The 20,482-nt window shown below is 36.3% G+C and overlaps 1 long non-coding RNA gene across 1 annotated transcript; it reads right to left on the bottom strand.

The window, feature by feature from the left end:
• Nucleotides 1–18,106: 18,106 nt before the first annotated feature.
• Nucleotides 18,107–19,881, bottom strand: LOC134541493 (uncharacterized). Its single transcript, XR_010076643.1, has 3 exons — nt 19,815–19,881; nt 19,163–19,330; nt 18,107–18,855 (listed from the first exon to the last, which is right to left on the bottom strand). It is a non-coding gene; the product is annotated as an uncharacterized LOC134541493 (long non-coding RNA).
• Between the last annotated feature and the right edge of the window lie 601 nt (nt 19,882–20,482).

Here is a 20,482-nt window from a genome sequence, read left to right as displayed (position 1 = left end):
GGCACTGCCTAGCTGCCTTCGGATAGCTAGCAGAGCGACCGCGGAACCGCCTGTCTTCGGTAGCCCATAGCCCTTGGTGCGAGCGTCACGTGTCAGATAACGCTTGGCAACACCGCGTTGTAATTATCGTGTCTCCCCCCCCCCCCTCCCGCTTCTAACCGGATGACAGCCGCGCCCGGGAAGAATATATGTCTGTGATAACGAGTGTTCAACTGATCGTGACTACTAGCGCTCTCCAGCGGGACAGAATCACAACCGTGACCTTGAACCGAGCCCTTAAGGTCGATCCATTACTCATGCTTATTATTGCAATCCTTTTTCAGTGTCTTAGTCCTGCTAAGTTCTTCATGGTGCTTGACCTAAACTCTGCATTTCACCAATGTATTCTAGAAGAAGGTAGCAAAACATACACAGGTTTCATTACACCATAGCCCCATTACCAAATGAAAAGGTTCCCATTTGGGGCAAATTTTGGTGTCCAGTGCCTTTCCTGTATTCTGAACTTCTTATTGGAGAAATTCCAAGTTGAATTCATGGTATCTTTCTTGGACGATATCTTGATCTTCTCTAATTCTTTCGAAGAACATCTGCAGTGCACACGCTCGATCCCGGAGAAGCTTAGAGGGGATGGACTTACTGGCAACCCGAAGAAGATAGTCTGGGCCAGTAACCAGACAAAGTTCTTGGTATTCATGGGGAGAGAGAGGGAGTTGATAATGGATTCTGAAGAAATAGCCCCGATCGTAAATTTATCGCAGCCCAGAAACTTGAAGGGAGTGATGAAATTACCGGGCATGCTTGGCTATTTTTATAAATTTTTTAAAAATAATGCTGAACTTTGTGCTCCGCTAAATCAACTGAAGAAAAAGGGGTGTGCGTTTGACTGGGCTTAAAAACAATAGGAGGCTTTTCGCAATCTTAAGCATGCTATTTACCATCCACCCATGTTGAAGCTGCCTAAATTTGAGAAGAGGTTCATTGTGCCGGTTGACTCAAGCAGTTTGGCAGTAGGGACAGTGCTACAGCAAGGTAATAGGGTGAACATAGACATTTAGCTTATGTGAGCCATACACCCAAACAGCATGAACAGGTGTACAGTGCATTCTAAATGGAGGCTCTTGCATGGATCTGTGGTATGGAGTGTTTTGCTACCTGGAACACTCAGAATTTATTCTGCGAGTGACAGTCAGGCATTAAGGTGGCTGTTCTCACATCCAAGGCAGCTTGGTAAAATAGGATGCTGATTAATGCAGCTGACCAGGTCCTGGATTAGGATTGTGCATGTATGTGGGAGTGGAAAATGAGTTGCGGATGCACTTTTACACATGTATGACACAGGGGAGTTTGAGGTCTCGGAAGAGTAAAGTCCTGAAGTATGTGTCGCCATCAAGCAGATTCCGAGTTCTTCACCGATATTACCCAGTGGAAAAAGAGTGACAGAGGAAGAATCCTTGCTTGAGCAGATTGAAGCTGGGGAAAGTAAAGATTTCATTGTTATTGAGGAGGCCATCTTTAATGTAGACAGAAATGGGTATAAATGTGTGTGGGAACCGAAGGGGTCAGGCCCATGTTTTTTGCAGTATTATCATGATACCCCTCTGGGAGGACATATGGGTAATCAAAAAACCGAACAGAAGGTGCGGACAGACTTATTTTGCAGGGCATGCACCTTGATAATAAGGATCTTTTGGCAAAGTTTAGAGAGTGTCAGTTGGCCAAACAGCTACTCAACTCTAAGGTTGGTATTTACTCAGTAAAATCAGCGGTAAGAGTACGAGATGTGTGTTTCTCGGAATCTGCTTGATGGCGACACATACTTCAGGACTTTACTCTTCCGAGACCTCAAACTCCCCTGTGTCATACATGTGTAAAAGTGCATCCGCAACTCATTTTCCACTCCCACATACATGCACAATCATAATCCAGGACCTGGTCAGCTGCATTAATCAGCATCCTATTTTACCAAGCTGCCTTGGATGTGAGAACAGCCACCTTAATGCCTGACTGTCACTCGCAGAATAAATTCTGAGTGTTCCAGGTAGCAAAACACTCCATACCACAGATCCATGCAAGAGCCTCCATTTCGAATGCACTGTACACCTGTTCATTCTGTTTGGGTGTATGGCTCACATAAGCTAAATGTCTATGTTCACCCTATTACCTTGCTGTAGCACTGTCCCTACTGCCAAACTGCTTGAGTCAACCGGCACAATGAACCTCTTCTCAAATTTAGGCAGCTTCAACATGGGTGGATGGTAAATAGCATGCTTAAGATTGCGAAAAGCCTTCTATTGTTTTTAAGCCCAGTCAAACGCACACCCCTTTTTCTTCAGTTGATTTAGCGGAGCACAAAGTTTAGCATTATTTTTAAAAAATTTATAAAAATAGCCAAGCATGCCCAGTAATTTCATCACTCCCTTCAAGTTTCTGGGCTGCGATAAATTTACGATCGGGGCTATTTCTTCAGAATCCATTATCAACTCCCTCTCTCTCCCCATGAATACCAAGAACTTTGTCTGGTTACTGGCCCAGACTATCTTCTTCGGGTTGCCAGTAAGTCCATCCCCTCTAAGCTTCTCCGGGATCGAGCGTGTGCACTGCAGATGTTCTTCGAAAGAATTAGAGAAGATCAAGATATCGTCCAAGAAAGATACCATGAATTCAACCTGGAATTTCTCCAATAAGAAGTTCAGAATACAGGAAAGGCACTGGACACCAAAATTTGCCCCAAATGGGAACCTTTTCATTTGGTAATGGGGCTATGGTGTAATGAAACCTGTGTATGTTTTGCTACCTTCTTCTAGAATACATTGGTGAAATGCAGAGTTTAGGTCAAGCACCATGAAGAACTTAGCAGGACTAAGACACTGAAAAAGGATTGCAATAATAAGCATGAGTAATGGATCGACCTTAAGGGCTCGGTTCAAGGTCACGGTTGTGATTCTGTCCCGCTGGAGAGCGCTAGTAGTCACGATCAGTTGAACACTCGTTATCACAGACATATATTCTTCCCGGGCGCCGCTGTCATCCGGTTAGAAGCGGGGAGGGGGGGGGGGGAGACACGATAATTACAACGCGGTGTTGCCAAGCGTTATCTGACACGTGACGCTCGCACCAAGGGCTGTGGGCTACCGAAGACAGGCGGTTCCGCGGTCGCTCTGCTAGCTATCCGAAGGCAGCTAGGCAGTGCCTTCTGCTTCCGAATGGACCCCAATTGGCGGCGTGTGCTATACTTGCTGGTTTAACCGTGGATATATTGAATAGCAGTCCGTGGACCATTTGGCCGGCTGGTGGTAAAGGCAGTCTGCTACGATTAAGGAAAAGTTAAATAGAATATTACCTACAAAATTATATTCAAATAAAAAAAAACACAGAACTAAGGGCAAAATCCTAATATAGTGATTCAAGAATTAAAACAGAATTATTTTTTTGGGTATTATTGTTTAAAGTTATTTCCATAAAGGACATATATATATATATATATATATATTTCAATGGTTTCGATTTTGGCAAACAATATTTTAATAAGTTAACGTAACTTTTTTAGTTTCCTGATATCATCATCCAATCGGTTTTAAGTACAATAAATATTTGATACATTCAGAAAAATACGTACCGTTTGTTTGTTTCAAATGTCACTATATTTATATAAATTTGAAATTGCACCGTATTAAACTAACACTGGATTGAAAAGAATATGTTGTGTGACAAACAGAAATTCTTCAGTGCAATATATACTAATCCATGCTAATACTTTTTTACCAATAAAAAAAAATATATATTTGAGGCCTATTGACTCGCGTTTTGATTAGGCTGGGACAATATGTTACAAAACGCAAGCAGAATTAATAACAAATAAACGACATTTTAGCATTTTTTCTACAGTTTATTTTCATCTCGCTGTTCCGGAACATTTAATGCAATACTTTACTTGACCCAATATTTTTCACCCAAGATATATGTAGCCCGCGATTGCCTTGAGATCCTTACAATCTGGAGCCTCAGATTATAACTTATATTGGACACAAAAATATTTCCTTCATTGCTGCGATGAACCTCCCCGTTTTTCACAGTCATTCGAAAGGAAACATGACATTTTACTACTGTTAACGCAAACACTGCTTTATATTAACATTATTCCATGTATTTATCGAAATAATTTAGGCATTAAATAAATAACGCCCAAAAGCACCACCTGTAATTTGAACCTCTGGAAAATCACGAATTCTACTCATTGAAAACAGAGACTTTACCACTCGCATCGGAACTACACATGCAGGTTTTATTTAATTCCAATAAATGATTGATATAAACTTAACCACGCAATGTTATGATTTATTTTCATTACCTACTTTCATTTTCTTACTAAATGAATATGCCGGAATTATGCACAAATAATCAAATACCGAAGTGTCACGTTCATCCGACCTTTTCTTATCCAACGTTTCGTATTATCCGACATCTCAAAAATAAAAACTATTCTATCGGAAACATAAACGACAATTTGTGTCATAATAATTTATGTTGATCCCGACTCTAGGTACTGCAACTTATTATTCAGCCAGATATTTTTGTTATTTTTTGGTTGTAAAAATGTTCATTAGGTTTGAAATGTTTAAAACATTAGCAAATTTTTACTTTTATAATGTTTTTATTAGCAATTCCCTATTAATCCGACATTTTAACTATCCGACTTTCTGCTGACCCATTTATGTCGGATAAGCGAGACACTACTGTACGACAACACCGGGACGGCCTCCACCGGACCGCGGGTTCACTGGGTGATTGAGGGGTCCCAGTGTGATGTAGGCGCCCGCAGTGCTGCTCCAGGGGCTGAGGTGAGCTGAGCGAGCAGGGGGCCGAGGTGGTAGACATGCTGGGAAGGGTTCCTCAGCCGGAGCTCTAGCGGCTTTTCCGATTGCGTATATGTCGCATCCATATATCCACGCCCGGGACGGCAGGGCCTTATGGCTAAGAGCGCCGGGTCAACAAAGAAAAGGGGGGAAACCCCTGATAGGTCTATGTACGACCACACCAAAGATGTATAATGATTTTGTTATAGGTATTCGATGAAACTCAAGCAATATTTAGTTTCCCAGGTAAACATGTAGAGTTACAATGTAGATCGTAAAAAAAATATATATTTCTCCATGGTGCGATTTTGGTTTGTGATTATTTGAAGTATCACAATTGATTCGTCTACTATTTATATCAAATATGATGTATTAATTACACTTAGCTTTATGCTAAGTAAAAAATTGGCATTCCAAACATAACAAACGTCAGAGTTGTAATGTTACACAAATTTAGGTAAGTAAATATAAAGATTTACCGTGATAAATGTTTCAATTTTTTAAACATCATACATTTCACTGATTACAAAACCTAAATTACATCACAGAATTTTATTTAGTCTCATATTACAATAAATGCAGCTACAGATTCCTTAAAAATAGAATAATTGTGGTAATAGTTTTAAGTTGTTTTCTAGGAATTGTAAGAGGCCTGAATCGGTCTGCACTTCAGAGTCAAGATAAATCTTCTACCTGTGTCGCTGTAGTTACTTCGGGATCAGGAGGCTGGAAGTGGGGTCAGTATAAGAAATACTGGAAAATTCGTGAACACAATGCACAGTGATACAAATAAGGCCACAACTGTGATTAATTAATTGCACTAGTACTGCAGTCTTCCTTACTTTACTCTCTAGTTTTGAGTTCATTTCAAAATCGTACTATATGGTAGTAACTCAATTAATAAACGTTACCCACTAATTTTGTAAAGCTACGTAGTAAATAATCAATATCCATGTTTAACTTGAGTAAGTACCATAAAGAATACATTATTATCAGTTAAAAGTAATAGGAAATACATATTCTAAAGACCATAACGAATTTATTTTTTGACCTGAATGGTTCCTGCACTGCACTGTCTTGTGTGCTTTTATTGTAGGTTTAATAAATATGGTATTACATATGAGGGTCTGAATATCCTGTTTCTTTGTAAATTTATCCATTATGAACTCTCAATTTGCCTGTTTTCAACAATGAGGTTTGGTAAATGCTCATTAAAATCTTCACAAACAGCCGAACTGTAAAATAAAAATAAGAATAAAATGTGCTTAACAATAATAAAATAAGAAATTAGTACAAATACATATTTTAACTAAATGTTAAATACATGACTATTGTTAAGAAAGCATGCCTATTACACAGTTATGATTTGGCATTTGATTCGGAAATATTGTTTTCAGACAACGACGTGTTAATGATGCAAAATGGTCATATGTTAATGAAATGTATTGCTACAAAACCTCGATATTGTATAATCCTATAATCTTATTAAACGTTTTTAGGGCTTAAAAAAACAAACTTTTTTAAAATGATTATCAGTTCTAATTTTACTTAAAGACTTTATTATTAATGAAATGCTCAGGATAACATGCTATATTTTGTTCTTATGTTGAGAATGACAATGGAGAATATTCTGTATGAAAACTAAAATTATTCATAAAATGTTTGTTCACATCGTAATTATCACTGGAGACAAGAATGATTGATTTAAGTGCATTTAAAGTAAATCTTTATTTCCGCATCGTAATAATGTAAGATGTAAACTAGCTCTATTATGTTAAAATTTTCCGTAGCAGGTTTCCTTTAAAAAAAAAAACTTACTGAGGTGTACATCTAAATAGCCTTAGTTAAATATTTATAATTGTTTAATTATTTCATGTATTAAAATAGCAAGACGAATAGTGGAACGATAATAATGCTGTGGCTATCAGTCCTCGCGTATCTTTATATTATTACTTTTCTGTAGAGATTTTCCCACTACTATGCCGAAATACACAAGACCTTAAAAATCACAGTGAAAACCTACAGCTATAACAAACATTTCTCTACTTCTTAAAAATAAAAGTAGCTATTTTGTATTGCTTTTTTCCTGTGTATAAAAAATAATTAAGAAGTTGTGGTTCCCAGATAAAAATGAAATAGCTTCACACTTCCACTTCCAGCTCTATTTAATTCTATTTTAGCTTTTTAGCTAATTTCCTCAACTCTTTCAGCTCTAATGTATATTGCAGTTGTATTTTGTATGCGCCGGCTTGAATATATGTTCTTTTTTGGGGGAAATAGTTATTTGCACTGATCTGACCTGAAGAATAAAATTTAGAATACATTTAGATTTTAAATGCTCAGGCACATTATAAAATGTTCATAAACTAATTCTATCAGTTAAATAGTTCGTTCATGTTTATCTTTTTCAAATACATGGTGAACAGCGTGCCCTGTGGATGTAATAAACAACATTTATTATTTTATTTAACAGTGTGAAATAAAAGATGGAAATATTCAGTTTACCTATCTATTTACAATATTAAATGAGTTGTACAATTTAACTTGCTTTACATGTTATTTAAATATTCAGTATTTTGAATATATATATATATATATATATATATATTCATAAATTAAGAGGTAAAAAAAACCTGCTACTAATAACTGCCTAAGCAATGTCACAACGACTCATCCATCTAGTTGCTCACTCAATGGTCCTCAGAAAGGCACTGTTCACCGTAGCTTAAATTGCTAACAGCTCGGCTGTAAGCAGACTATTACCAAGATAACGACTGGACATTGAGTCAGAAGTTCTTTGATGTGGTAATGCATAAAATCGTGAAAATTCGCCCGCTAAGAAGTTTGGCGCAAATTATACTGAAGATTATGGGAGAAAATAAACGTAATTGCAGTTACTAAGTGACCACTTCACTACATAAACCTAAATGTAATTTATATATATATATATATATATTCCATCCTCATGAACCATCTTAATTAACTTACAATTAACTATGTTCAACATAGGCCTAATCAATGACTACCATATCAAAATTATTTTCAAAGGCCTGTCGAAGTACTACAATTTCGTAAATATAGTTTGTAAAGAAAAATAATTTTTTCCTGTTCGAATCAAATACAACCATATGTTATAAAAAGAGCAACATAATAACATTGTGCATATTATAATTGTAGTCATTGGCATGATGATAGTATTACATTCTCTTGTAAGTAAGAAATTGTTTAACTGATAACAATGTATTAATATCCTACTTAGTTATACTCATTTTAAAACATCCAATATTTCAACTCCATTAATTTCAGCACTGACTAGTTTTAAAAACTTTGATACCTTATTTTATTTTACAGGTTCCCGGGTGCCAGCGGGATTGTTAGGGCTCGGCGTATCAACTACCTAATCTTAGGAACAATAATGCCTAAATTTATTGGCCAATAAATGCAAGACAATGGCCGCGAAAGCCGGCGGAATCTTTATTACTAATGCCTAATTTTTTTTTTTTAAATGTCTGATCCAGATTTAGACGTCCATAGGTTTTTTGATAATTTAAATAGTTTCATCGCATTTTTATGCAGTAATTAAGCTTAGATAGTTTTTTGTGAAATTGTTGTTTTTGAACGCTCGCTCTTTACGTCTGCCAGTCCGGGGCGGATGGACAAATAAACTATATAAAAAAATTATACAATTTTAACTAAATTCATGACACACCCGAAATTCTGATCCAAATTCGTTCCACAGGTACATAGCGACTTCAGCTACGGTCACCTGAAACAATACTGGGGAATATCGCATAGAGTGGTCATTTCATGTTGCACATTTAAACTGTATTGCTTGCAATCTTTTAAAAAGGCTTGCTGAATTTATAGGCAGGCAAAATAATAAAACTTTAAAATGTGTATTGTTTTTCTTGTAAGGCTGCATGTACCATACACAACCTATAAGGCCAATAAAAACATTTTACGAATGAAATATATATTCATTTCCCGCTGGAAACCTTTAGCCCTAAGTTGGTTGTTCACTACAGAATTATATACTGTACTGACTTTGTTGATTTCAAAAGCATACTCTAGCCGTAAAACCCATAAAAATCATAAATGGACGAGTGGCCGCGATGCGCGTTAGAAGTGATGTATCAATACAAGGGCGCCCATATGATAATTTGTAGGGGGGGGGGGGCAGACTTAGGGGTATGAAATATTTTTAATATTTTGGAAGACTAACTGCGGCTTGTTACTAGCCATAAAATAATTCCAGTTCTGACCCTGTTAACAATTTTTGTCCTGTTACTAAAATACTAGACCACAGTACTCATTCGCCATAAAAAAAACTTTATTGGCTACTTTATTAATTAAATATTAACTATTTTGTTGAAACAAGTGAATTTTTAGCAACACAAATGCAGGCAGGCAGTCCTCATATTTTTGCAGCGTCTAGGGTACACGAATATCAAGAATACAGTCCTTCAACTCATTGCTCTCTTTACCCCTAAATAAATGTCGCGTACAAATTAAATTAAAATAATTATAAAGTTTAAAACGTGTTGGTCGAAATATTTAACTTTGGCAGAGAAACGATTTAAATATGTTATCACAGTAAGAAAATAGTTGTTTTTTAATGTAACGCCTGAACTACGCTTATAATTATAGTCAAAAATTATTTCAAACAATTTTTTTTTTCAACTGTTGTTTACCTTTACCACGGCGATATTGTATCACACAACATATTCCCTCGTTCACAGTTAAATGAATATTAGTATGTTTCGATATGAATAATAATTGCTTATCATTTAGAATTAGCACAGATGGATTCAGTAGTCGAGGACTATAAGTTTATTTAGTGATAGTAAAGCTTCAAATTACAAATGTGAAATCTGTTTACAATATTCAAATAAGGTGTAAGTTACTATCAAAAGGAATTGTTTCAAATCATGTAACTTCAAACTCAATTTAATATTATCAGCTCAAATCATGTTATCAATGAGTGCCTTTAAACAGTGCTTACGGCTATTTTTGCTCAATGGTGTCAGCAAATTGGACCACTGGATATGAACTACACTTAAGGGACAAGGTAAATTCTCAAAAGTAAATTGCAAAGTTAAGTTATTAACCAAACAGCAACTTCTATTTACATCTGATCAGACACAAAATCAACATTATAGTTAGAACAAAATAAAATTTTGTTCATGCCAAAAATTATTCACAATAAAATTAAATTGAAGATGAACTTCTGGAAAATTAGTGTGATCTCAGATTATATGAAAAGAAAATTAATTATGTACTTGATAATCGATAGTTCAAGGGACTCTCGAAAATTGTTCAAATGCTATTCAATACGACGACAACCCACCTCCGTCAGTACATGCGAAAGTATGACGACACAGATGACCTCTGGCTCTGCAACAAAGCTGTGCGTGGTCCGGGAACTATGGCTGCTCACTGCCGCTGCATCCTTCCTCGCAGTGGGAAAGGTCTTGTTCGGTACGCACCAAATGGTCGACTTCGAAGTTATGTGTAAAACACGGCGCCCTCAACTGCTTCTATATCACCACTGCCGGTCAATCGTTGGCCTTCCTTCCTTCCGACTGGAGCGGTTTTGATATGAACTGGCAGAAATTCTTCTCCTCAGCTAGATTCTCTTCAGTCAAAAATGTTGATCGCTGGCATTACAGCACGTTTAACAGCGTCAGTAATCAGTCTTGCAGGCTGTAAACTTAGTTGACTGGTTTCATTCGTTTCCGTCGTGAAAATTTGATAGTTAGTTTCAAAGCAAGCAATAGATCGTGAATAAACCCTATCGTGGTTGCATTTTATCGCCTACGATGATTCAAATTTGATGTCACAATAATCTAATTCATTAATAATACTTCTGCCACATTACTTTATTAGTAAAAACTTTAATGTCAGTCGAAACTGTAATAAAATCTTGCAAAATTGATATCTCGTGGACAATCAGAAGTAGGTAATAACGATGTCTCTACAAAACCGTGGTAGAACGAATACTCCTTCGTTCTAAAGAATGTAATTTTCCTTTGCTATTTAAACGACTTTCATATGTCAAAACACAAAACATAAGCTGAATGTCCTAGCTATCGCTAATCACTGGATATGCTAGCCAATCATTAACTTTCTTACAAGTTCATCTTCTTATAATAATTAAATTTATTGTTTAACACATGAATTTAAATGGGTTATTTATAAAATATGAACATTTTATGAAACAAGCAAAGATAAAAAAAAGAGGAATTTCATATCAGTGTCTAAACACAATTATAGAGGATTAACCTAATTTAAGTTAACAGAATTGTTAAGTAGGAATAAAGTATAAGAATTTAGTTTTCAGTATCTTATGCTTCTCTACCTTCATAATTTAATACAGAAAACAAATTAAAAATGCACACATCACACGATTTTTCACTGGTATTGACATAAAAAGCAAATTTTATGATAAATTATTATGCATAAGTTTGATTACGGATTTGACTCTTATATTTATCTGAAAAAGCAAACTGTGAATTTCTTTTCTTCTTGCCGAACAAGTCAAGCACTTTGTCCTTGAAACCAGGGTTTTTCACTCTTTTCCTGTGGACACTTAGAAGGCACAAGCTGGACAGACGGTCCTCGCCAGTAGTACTTCTCAGCCACGTCTTCACTTTACGCAGTGTGCTGAAAGAACGCTCTATTGTGCAAGTTGTGGGGGGTATGGTTTGGTAGAATATAATCAGTCTCCTTACTGCTGGGTAAAACATTGTTTCTGAAAGTATATCATGGAGCTTTGTTTTTTCCAAACATTCCTTATTCATCCAGAAGTCATACCATAATCTGGCTTCTGCTTCCAAGTTGTCGATTTGATAAAACTTTTGCTAACTTTTTATGTCTCTTACGAAATCTTCTTTCGTCTCCTTTTTCATCAAATGTGGGTGAAGAATTTCACATTTGAAAGGTATGCCTTTATCTCTTTCAAATCTTGTAGTAAGTGACATAAGTATAGAATCCATGTACGGATTGTAAATTGCAATTTTGAAATAGTCTTCAGGTGATGAGCACTGGACATTCACGTTACATCTGTGGGTCTGCCTTCCAGCCAATCTTGGAATTTTTATATCTATGTCAAGCTCATTACAATCTTCTTTTACTGCCTCGAAAATGGTTTTGAATTCGTCATTGCTTCCTCTCTGCTTTTGAAAATTTTCTAGCAGGTCAGTATTGATGTATCTGTCACCACACAAAAGTTAACATGATGCAATGCGTGGTGCAACTGTGGTTAGTCGCTGTGAGGTCACTTTATATCACTCGTGCAAGTTATGAAATGTTAAAAATTAAAAAAAAATAAGGGGAACGCGGGTGAGGGCAGAGGGCAGACGGCAGTCATTGTCTTTACTATTTAATATTATATATATATATATATTCCATTCAATAAATTATAACATGTATCTTCAGGGGGTGGGGTGTTTAAAATTTTATGAAGATAACGATTTTACGAATGCAATCCAAGCGACCGTGAGCGTACGTAAAATCGGGATTCCAGTGTGAATTGCTTCCGAGTCTACTGAAGGTAGCGAAATCCTTATCCTTTTAAACACTTTTGCGAAGGGAAAAAAAGGTTTTCCTCTAAATTCAAAATTCCAACATAAATTTTACATTTTAGACTTTTCTGAACAATAATTCTTATTTGAGTAACTTTAATGGTGTTGCTAAAAATTCACTTGTTTCAACAAAATAGTTAATATTTAATTAATAAAGTAGCCAATAAAGTTTTTTTTATGGCGAATGAGTACTGTGGTCTAGTATTTTAGTAACAGGACAAAAATTGTTAACAGGGTCAGAACTGGAATTATTTTATGGCTAGTAACAAGCCGCAGTTAGTCTTCCAAAATATTAACAATACTTCATACCCCTAAGTCTGCCCCCCCCCCTACAAATTATCATATGGGCGCCCTTGGTTCAATCCGAGCTATAACTCGAGTGCAGTCCAAAATGATTGCAAAGTACTTATTCTTTAATACTTTATTATTTTAGCTCTAACATGATTGGCCATTATGTCGATAAATTCATTCTGAATAGTTTTACTCAGGTAGTGGTTTCTGGCAACTGTCTTGTTTATAGTTTGGTGCAAGTGCTCTCGCAATGTTGGGTCAAATCGTGCAATCAAATTAACCAAATACAAAAAATTTCCACTGTTATTCGAATTAGACAACCTCTCTTCATGCCCTCTGAAAGCCAAGTTATGAGTAGCCACAAACTGTACGATGGCTAATATCCTTTCTAAAATGTCTCTCCAGCGTTGTTGTTCAGCTCGAATCTGGGCCTGGGTTTGTGAATCAATAGTTTTTTCACAAGTAAGGCCGTTTTTTTAAACTAAGCCATTTTACCATGCATTCTTTGTGACACTTACTCTTTTCGTGAGACTTGAGCACCTCGGATAGATGCTTCCAGTCACTCATACCTTCATTAGATCCAAGGGCACTGTTGGAATTAGGTCTTAGAGAGAATAAACGACATGCAAAACAGTAAACAGCATCTTTCGACTCGGAATAAACTAACCATCGCCTTTCTTGCTCTTCACCATTTATAAGTGTTTTTATGTAATGTGTGTCTGTAAAATGTCAACCACTTTCATTTTTGGGGTAAGATTTATTGTATACCCTCACGGGGCCGTTTTGAACTATACTAGTTATTTGTAAGACACTTAATTGTTTAGGCCATAAAAAAGGGTCACTCACAGTTACATTGGTAGGTAAGGTATCGATTTCCTCACGGATGTCGAAGTCCGCATCGTTATCCTCTAGTGGCACATGTGCAGATGATGATGACGTCGACTCAGGATACATAACCTCGTTGCTTCCGAAAGGTGTATCACTGTGGCTACTGAGTCCTACCTCTGCAGCGACAGTAACTTCTTCATCTGTCATCGTTGAATCTCGCACGCACAGTTGTTCAGATAACGCAGGCATACACTCGAAACACAACACTTCATTGCTTTTCAGGGGAGATTCACTTTGACTACTGGGTATTTTTATGTCTTTAACTTCTGTTAATGGTATTGAATCTTGAATGCACAACTGTTCCTTTTCTCCAGTAATTTGATCAGTCTTTAAATATTTTGTTAAAGAACCACTTAAATTTTTTTCCAAGTTCTTTGCGTTATTCAATTTTTTTTTCCGTTTGGAACTGCCAGAATCATATTTCCTACCAAAGTCACGATCACGAGAGGTCATTGTAAATTAATCTGACTGAAAATAACAAATAAAAATTTCAGCCTTGATTATGAAACTGTCTAATTAAAAATAACTAGTCCTATTAATAAATATCATTGAAAGTAGTTACAACAAAATAACAGGACGAACGAAAAGAGATTCAAAATGTGCACTGCACGATACATGACTTAAAATTTCCACTGATTTGGCGACACTGCAGTAACAACATCGGTCTGTAACGCGTACGTTCACACCCCCTCCACTTTTGTATATCGTAAAAGGGAAGGAAAGGCTAATTATCAGCCGCTGACTACAGTCACGTAAATTGAGAAGGTTGAGAGGAAGTTTAGGGTTTACATAGCGACCTTTAACTCGCAGCAGTAATATAACATAAAACAAAAAAAAAGCACAACTGTAGCCTATGTACTTTTCACCGCCCTTCCCCAGAGATATATCAGAGGAAAACAACACTCAGAGCAAAGCCTTGTTGTCGCCTTATCTGTGATAACTCTAACCTGAAGCAAACATTAATCAGCATCGCCGGCTGGCAAGTGTCCCATATTGCCAACCCGATTATCTGACACTCGTCTCCTGCATGTTGCTGGTAATACATATAAAAGAGGTTCTAATAAACATTAGGGGTGTACAACTTAATTTCGAACACCTTATATGACAGGTGCTAGGGTGAGGGCAGACGCGGGGCCCCACTAGGCGCGGGGCCCTGGGCGATTGCCCGGGTCGCCTGGCCCTGGATCCGCCCCTCCTCGTACCAACAAAAACTTTAAACTAACAAGCACTCACCCTAGCCAGCAGAGTTTTGCAGACTGCCACTACCCTTGCTTGACTAAACAATCAGGGGACAGAGCAGATGGCATTAACAATAAAAAGGGACCAGAGAGAATGTAGAATTTTTAATACGCTCAGAAAAACTTCACACTAAATTACATTGACTAAATCACAAAATAACATAATTATAACAATGAAACGTAAATCCAAAAGGACTTCCTTAATTTACTTTTGTCTTATCGCAATAAGGGAGCAAAGATAGGTTTCTGCACAGCAGGGCAGAAAGGAAGTGCCTCTCATACATGCACAGGAATATTCTATATACTAAACACCCTTGATAATTACTAGGTCGTGTGAAGTGACCATCAACTCAGTGAATTTGTTACGATGATTTGATGTTGCACGGAGAACTTGTCAAGACTCAAGGCCTAGGGAATGTCTTCCTGAAGTCTTTCCTGTGTTCTCCAGTAATGCTATTTAACTGTTTAGAGTGTATGAGGGTGGGATACTTAAGGTTACCTGTTGAATTTATAGTACTTAATTTATTCGTTTGTATGTGTATGTTCATCCTGCTCATCCCCTTTCAGTTTAGTTGCTGTTAAAGAAAAATAGTTTAATGAATAAAATAATTTGTTTTCTAACTCAAGGAAAGTAATTTTTATAACAGAAAAATATGAATTAAACTGTATTTTTTTGATAACTGTAAGAAGATAGGAATAGTTAAATAAGAAAGGATAGGATTGTTATGTGTGGTTTAGGCGTGGGTGGTAATGCCTGTTGATGATGTTTCAGAATTATAAGCTGTTCGTTTCGAGGATGGCTCAACTTCCGAAGCAGATGTTGGGAGAATATGTTGGCTGCCCTGAAAACCAGCTGATGCAGTTTGCAGTTTGAGTGGTGTTCGTTGATTGCCAGCCCAGGGAAATTCTCTTCTCGACAACACTGACTTCGAGGAGTTGCACCAACCTTCACGAGATGAGTTAAAATGGTTTTGACACCCTGATATAAAATTGTAAGAACATTTAATTTTAACTTGGAGAATGAAGATAAGTATTGTGATGGACTACAAATCAAAAGATAATTTTCAAGAATTTTTAAATTTGTGTTGTAGCAATTGCGGAAATAATTGAACGGAATTGTATCGGAGCGAATACCAAAAAAATTGGTTGTCTGTAAAGTCGGTTTACGGACGATAGTTTAACGTGACAACGTCATAACAAAACATTGATGAAATGATTGCATACTTTTATGAATAAAATTGAATCATTTTTATTGAATTATCACTATTTTGTATGGATACAACGAAGGAGTGAAATATCTACAACTTAATTGATAAATTTACTTTTATTTGCACTCATTAATTCAAATATGTTTATTACTTTAACGAAGAGTTTATTTTAACTATAACTTTTATACATGTTTGCTATTTAACTTCTTCCAATCTGTGTTATTCTGTTAAGCATAGGACGATGATAGGAAAAGAGGAAACGAATGGGAGAGTTTCAAGGATGATGTGAAGGAAAATGGCTTACCAAACACCAAAATGCAGTCAAAAATAATATATTTGCGCCACGGACTCTGCAGCAATGCTAGGAGGAACGAAGCAAAGATCAATGAAAATGTTACATTGAAATGTATGAAAACAGAATTACGCCACGGACTCGGTAGCATTGCTAGGAGGTTCAGGTTAGCAAAGAGCAATATAAAATGAGCGTAACGGGACACAGCGAAACGGGACAATGTGCGTAACGGGACACATTTTAATGCATGCAGCCGGCGTTCATCAATTTATTAGACGTTGTCACGTCAAAAACAAAATTAAATACGAGAGAATTTATTAATTTATAAAGAAAGCTTCATCAACAGAACAATTATTTTATTTATTGAGAACTGAAGCCTCTGAATTTGCATATCAGAAACATCCAGATAAAACTTTTGCATTTACTTATGTAAGAAACAACACATGATGATATCTTACCTTTTTCTTTCAATGAATATGTTATGTTTTAAATTAACTTGTGCATAATCCACATGTGTGTTCAGTAAGAAAGTAACTAAGACCAATGACACTGTATTTTTAATGAATGAGGAAATTAAGGTTATGGTGTGGTTGAGCAATTTAATCTTTTGTTTGGAGGTAGGTCGATGAGGCTCGAGCTATGTGAGGGGAGGGTGATATCAAGGTTCGAAATTTTCAGGGTTTTTGATATAAATTTTGGGGACTTTACTAGTGAGACTCGGGGCTGACTGCTCTTTTTACTCGTCGGTGCAGTGGCGTGACCAAGTAATCAGGGCAGGGGCTGGTGCAGCATGCTGCTGGCTTGAAGATTGCACATTCTTTGGTAGTTTGTTTGTGTGTCCGGCCACGCGTTTTGAGCAGTCTCTGGCCGCGGTCACTGGGGCGCGCTGATCTGTGGCCGCACATGCGGGTAGAGGGGGTAGCCTGCTCAGCAGTCCTGGTTAGTTGTTTTTCTTTTAATTTGGTTTCAATAACCATGGGTTTTTTGGGAAGCGTGGCGGTGCGCGGAGATTTAAGCGTAAGTTAGAGAGAGGTTAAGACTCACTCTGGCGGAGGCTATGCCTCTCGTCAGTGTAACGAGTAGATTGGATAGTAATGTGGTCGGTTTAGGCTCACTCAGGGGGAGGCTCGGCTCCCTGTAGAACGACTCATTAGAGTTCTGGATAGACCATGAGTTCATTCAAGTTTCAAGGGCAGGAGAGGACATAATGAAAGTTTTAAAGTTTAAGAGTGGGAAATGTTCCGCTTATATAGAGACGTGAGTACGAAACTATCTTTCCTTAGTTGTAATAATAAATTATAGTTTTATAGATTCTTAAGTTAATGAATCAAAAGGGAGAATAGGATATAGTTTGGCGAAGCTCTCTCTCACACTCTCACTTGTTTGGTCATGCAGTCGATTTTTTATGAGTAGTTTCTGAAAGATAATTGTTCTGAATTTTATTGTAAATTTACTTATTGCCTCTAAAAACTACCTGTTGCTAGATACTGGTTTTGATCCTTAGAAATTTTACAAAAAATCTAAATTAATTTTGAATTATTGTTTATTTATTTTTAAGTAGGTATCTTTACTTATTTATCTCTATACATCCCGTACGGGGTGCCAAATATATACCCATTAAAGTAGAGAGTAAGTATTTTATTAATTTAAGAGGCCTAATATTAAATGCTTTTTCGTAAATTTTAAGTAGATGCCAAGTGAGTTTAACAAGAGTTATTGTTTACATCAATAAAGCTAAAATAAACCCTTTATAGAATCCTATCTACTGAATTTATTGAACTTAAATTATTCCCCTACAGATTTTACCCTTGCGTGACAATATTTCATCAAAACCATGGAAAATATCATATTAAAAAAAACTTTATGTGTAACTTTTGTTTGTAACTTATCAGCACTCAGCTTATTAAGTATTACAAAGTTTATGTAAAGTTTAAATTATGTAATGGACAGTTAATTCTTTCTGGCTCAATGTCCTGGTATGATTTCTTATATTTTATATCGATATTCAAAAACCCCTTAAACTATCACTTTTAACAATTAAATATACAAAAAAGATTTAACTATCACTTTATACAAATAAAATATAATGCCTCGATGAAATAATGGTCCATGACCATTCTGTTAAATATTGTTCTAATTTTTACATTATTCTCTCTCCTCAAGATCCCTACTGTATGAAATGTAAATTAATCATCTGCACCAGACGTTAAAGGCCACGATATTTATAAAAGTACCAAAAATTACTTTTTATGGCTATATTTTTATGATGTGATGAATTTATATTACATATGTGTAATGTTGAAAAAGTTAATAAAAAAATTATTGCAATTAAAATATATTCCCCTAGTTATGTAAATTAATTAAATATATCTATCAATTGTAATATGGTAGTAGAAAAGTAAAACTTTTTGTATTGACCAAAATATTTATTTCATTATTCACACATTGAATCAGCATGAGGATAAGAAATATCTCTCTCAGTCAATTGATTAGGAACAGCACCTGAAAAAGTAAATAACACATTCTAATACAAACTTAATAGTATCATACAAAAACCGAAAGAAATAATACTATAATAATTGTCTTTTTACAACCAAGAAATAAAACTTCAAAACAGTTACTTTCTTGTTATTATTTCAAAAAAATAATTTTTAACATTAATTTATTGACCATTGTCTAAATTTTTGTAAAATGTTTTACGATAACAAATTGACCCTGGTGTTTGTTTCTGAGCTTTATTAGTTATATTTATTAGTCTTTCCTATTTTTGACATAACCACAACTTCACTCATTTCGCATACGAGCTTACCTTTCAGCCGTACAGGTATCCGCCGTAGCCGTATCCCAGGGACCTGCCGTAGCCCAAGGGAGCGGCGTACCCGCCGTAGTAGCCGCTGCGGTACGCTCCGCCGTAGCCGTAGTAGGGGCTGACGTACTGGGCGGAGGCGGCGGCGAGCACGGCCAGCACGACAAGGAGCTAAGCGACAACACACAACACTTGTAGACATTTCAAATAAATATATATTGCGTTACTAAATAAAAAAATAAATATAATGAATAATTAAAAAAATATAAATTACAAAAAATTTATCAATAATAGTATAGAAATAAATTCAAGCCAATTGTGTCAATTTTGAAAGAGTAGAGAAAGTTTAAGTTGTTTAGAAGTGTGTAGAATGTTTTTTGAAGTAGCAAAATACATATTAATTTTTAAACTTATTTGTTATGCTTTATGTGACTATAAAGTTAGCTTCTATGTATAAAGTAGTTTCTATCTATTTAAAATAGTTCGTATACATTAATCTACATTCATTCTTTAAAAAGGCTTTGTGATTATTCAAGTATTTAACCAGTAGATAACAACTTAAAGAGTGGTTAGGTAATGTTCGTAAATTAGAACTCTGTGATTTGTTGTGAGAACTTAACTGCCATGCATATCACTCCACTGAGAGTCTACTCACCAGCTTGTACATGTTGATGGAGGTGGGTGCTACCTGTGGCTGCGACAAGTGGCTAGTGTTGTCTGACACCGGCAGCTCAGCACCGCCCAGTATTTATACCGCCGCCAGGAGTGAGGTCTTCCTGGTCCAGCCTGACCTTGGTCATGGACAGCTTTCACTGACATTGACTCCTCCGGGCTCGCCAGTTATGGACCCCCAAACATAAACTTGATGCAAGAAGTGATCCACTTTGTTCTGATACACGTGAGCATTCTGCGTTTATCACACCGCAGACATTCTGCGATACTACCCATGTTGAGATCCCAGTCAACACATTAGGACGTGTTTGCTGAAAGATAGTACAGTTGAGTCCGGCGCCGGATAGTTGAGCGGGTGGCGGTCCCTGGTGGTGTGCGCCAGCCTGCTCTGGGGCAGGGGCTCCCGTAACCTGTCATAATGCAGGTAAGACTTGAACAACAATGCTATAAATACGTTTGTCACATTTTGAAAATGCTGGCAAAAATATATATGTACAAAATTTATTTCTTTAAGTAATGCATTTTAAGAACTTTATTGATGATTTAATTTTAAAAGCTTAACTTTTGTTTAGTTATGGCATTTATTCTGTGTGTTTTAATGTTATTAATTATTTTGAACACTATTACAGATACATCATAAATAATAAAAGC

Source organism: Bacillus rossius (assembly GCF_032445375.1).
Source record: "Bacillus rossius redtenbacheri isolate Brsri chromosome 4 unlocalized genomic scaffold, Brsri_v3 Brsri_v3_scf4_1, whole genome shotgun sequence".
In the NCBI taxonomy this organism is placed as follows: Eukaryota; Metazoa; Arthropoda; class Insecta; order Phasmatodea; family Bacillidae; genus Bacillus; species Bacillus rossius.
The sequence above is the reverse complement of the archived record's forward strand: the minus strand, read 5'-3'. Positions and strand labels throughout refer to the sequence as shown.